This window comes from Otolemur garnettii, unplaced genomic scaffold (assembly GCF_000181295.1).
Source record: "Otolemur garnettii isolate 467f Iridium unplaced genomic scaffold, OtoGar3 scaffold00035, whole genome shotgun sequence".
Classification (NCBI taxonomy): Eukaryota; Metazoa; Chordata; class Mammalia; order Primates; family Galagidae; genus Otolemur; species Otolemur garnettii.
This window is the reverse complement of record NW_003852430.1, coordinates 7,344,089-7,347,427: the sequence shown is the minus strand read 5'-3', so window position 1 is coordinate 7,347,427 and position 3,339 is coordinate 7,344,089. Positions and strand designations below refer to the sequence as shown.

The following is a 3,339-nucleotide window of genomic DNA, read 5'->3' as shown; positions in this document are numbered from 1 at the left end:
CCTAATGGACGGCCTCTAGCTCACATTCTCTCTGTGCTCTGTCAATTTTTTGATACCCCTTAGGAGGCTTCCAACTGTCTGCCCTACCTTTGTAAAATGAAGACTAGTGGTACTCATTACGGAAGAATCAGATGAAATGGTAATCTGGACCACTAAAAAAAAAAAAAAAGAATCTCTACTTAGGAAATAAGAGGACTACAGTGTTGAAAACTCTGACGTGTCATGAAGAGTAGCAATGATCGTGCTTGCTTCGGCAGCACATATACTAAAATTGGAAGGATACAGAGAAGATTAGCATGGCCCCTGCGCAAGGGTGACACGCAAATTCATGAAGCGTTCCATATTTTTACCATAAAAAATACAAAATTTAAAAACAAAAACAAAAAAAAAGAGTAGCAATGATCTCTGTCTTATGGCTTTAAATGTGCTCCCCAAAAGGAAATTACCCGAAATAGAATAACCCACAATCTGCACAGAAGTCGTGGCTTATTGCTGATTCTTCTTCCATATCAGTTTTAAATTGTGGTTCCAGTGACCCCATTACCTTTTAGACAATTGATACATCCCCTGCAGTCCATTGCTACAAAAGCCAGTTGGCACAACTGATCCCATCAGAAGTCAATTGGACTGGATGTGTGGGACATTATGCTATATTTTAGGGGCCTTTGAAATAAGGAATCTGTTTTATAAAGTATGGTGAAAATATGTGAGCCGAAATAAGCTTTTTTAATATACAGTTTATGAAAATTCATCCTTTGAAATTTCCACCTGTGGCCTACCTTCCTGGAAGTCAACTTTCTGGAAAAGAGCAGTACAGCCTCTTAACACTCTTCCTCCGAGGTAGGTAATTGCTGGTAATTAGCCAGGTAGCATCAGCAGGATTTCCTAGTAGAAAATGAGGCTTCCACAATCATGCAGCAGGGCTGAATAGGCATAATTTCTTACCTTCCTGAAATAAATCTCCTCCAGTATGATTTCCCTAAATACTTGAAATATCCAAAGGGAGGAACGAAATCTGCATTTTAGTGATGTCGAACTCTCTGTGTACAGAACAAGGTCATATCAGAGGTGACTAAGCGTGCCCTAACTTTAGGGCAACATGTCTAAAAAACAAATATAAAGACACGTTTAATCCTGTTTCAGTCCTGAGTCTGCTTGCCATAATGTCAGGGTTGAATAAAACGCTTGTCAAGGAGACTTTGGTTTGTGCCTTAAGGAGACATCAAGGATGAAAATGAAAATAGAGAAGAAAAATGAAATAATACTGTTGTCGTCACACGATTTCAGAGATCCTATTTCCCACAGTTTAAGAACATAGAAAAGAATATGATTTATTAAGATCGTGAAATGGCGAAATAAAAATATCATTTGAAGTTGAAATCTTGAGAATTGATGCGGGATCATTCTTAAACTCACAGCCTAGAGCGCAGGGCCTTTTACACACTGGTTGATGCCCTCTCTTGGCAGTAACAGTCAATTCCAGATTGCTTTAGGAAGAACTATAAAAATGTAAATTACCGAGACCTGATTTGGTCTTATTGCCTTTGCTAAGTTCTAACACTTAAACTTAAAATATATGGCTGCTGGAGCTAATTAATACTGCTTAATTTGCATATTCAAGAGTCTTCTCATAATACTCCTTCTCTCTCTTAACTAATATGAGATGACTCTTTCAACACTCACGAGACCATTTAGTGAACTGGATTGAAATTTGTGCCTTCATTTAGAAATGTTTAAAAATTTTTTGAGTACCATGTTCTAATTTGAATTCTCTTCTGTATCCTTTAGCGGTTTTCCTCCCTAATAAACAAAAGAGGAGGGTTGTTTGGTATCAAATCACACAATTTAAATAAAAAGTAATGTCTTAAATTAGCATAACAAAAAGTTTTAAAGTCATTGTATACTCCAAATGATTCAATCATGCATTTAAATATAGCGAAAAGTAGGCCTAGAATATATTTTTGAAAATAGGCTATGAAATACCTACCAGAATAGATTCACAACACAGCAGAAATGGGATTAAAATGTTATTTCATTGGAATAAGAAATTATTTACTTAATATCAACATTAATTATTCTTAATTTTAAGAGTCTCTGATTCTCAGGTTACTTGATTTTTCAATTAAATAAAAATCAGTAATGATGAAGGAATTAATAACATTACAAATTATGAAATGAGACTCACTGGATATACAATTGTATATTATAAAAATTAAAACGTATTTACGTGTAGGTGCTATCTAAACAGAAGAAGGGAAAACAGGTAGAGAACTGATGGCAAACACAAGATCTGATAACTCAAATCTAACCTGTAATATTTAACTTTTCTTCCTAAAACCCATCAGTATGAAGGTTCCTATTTGTTTCTTTTAAAAACTTGGAAAACTACCTCAATTTTGATCTTACAAAGCTAACAATGCCCTTTGAGATGTGACATGATACACTTGTTACAAACCCCACAGAAATATACGGGGAGAGTAAAAGGCAATCCTATTGAAATAGGTCCCAGGCTACACCTGGGGACTCATTGGCAAGAAAGAATACAGTGTCTGTAAAAGCTGATAGCCATACATAACCTATAAATAACGACGTTAGAGATATGTAGCCAAATTTACCTTGACACAGTTGTGTGAAATTTCAATTTTTAATTCTAATGGTTTTAATAGCCATGCCATCCAAGTATACAAATTCAAGACAAAATCTAAACCCGAAAAAGAATGGAAAAGGGTAAGACAATTGGTCCTTACTTGTAGACTTTAAATATAGTTGCAAGTTTCAATTTTACAATATGTCCCCTAATGTACCTGGATCTCCAAAGAGTAATTAATTTTTATTGCTACCTTCCACTTGAAGAATAGAATGGCCCCTTAGACTCTGTCTTCAGCAAGTTATTTTCCTCATCCTTACTAAATTATCTTTTTCAACACTATTTTTTGTCTAAAATTAAATACCTAGCTTTTTATGAGGCTACAATCTCTCAATTTCTACTTTTTTTTTTTAATGTTCAAGCACATTTTGTGGAAAGAGTATACAGTTTTGGTAGAAATCATTTAAGAATGTGGGGCTTTTAAACACTAATAGAAGGTAAGTCATCACTCATATATTCCTGCCAAAGTCACATATTTATGACTCAAAGACACAGCAGGAAAATTCAATTAATTAAATATTGTGGCATATTGCAAAGTTAAAACTAAGTATAATTATTGGAGCATATGAAAGAAACCTCCATTGTTTTTATAAACTCTTGTTGCCTGTAGGGAGCACTTTCACTATCAGCCACGTGAAAGTTCTGGAAGCAACGTGACCACCTCTGGCTTCTGAAGTGCTCACGTAGAGGTG

At 35.0% G+C, this 3,339-nt stretch overlaps 1 non-coding gene across 1 annotated transcript; it reads left to right on the top strand.

The window, feature by feature from the left end:
* Positions 1-241: 241 nt before the first annotated feature.
* LOC111725269 lies at positions 242-348 on the top strand. The gene has a single exon (XR_002773370.1). It is a non-coding gene; the product is annotated as a U6 spliceosomal RNA (small nuclear RNA).
* The last annotated feature ends 2,991 nt before the right edge of the window (positions 349-3,339 follow it).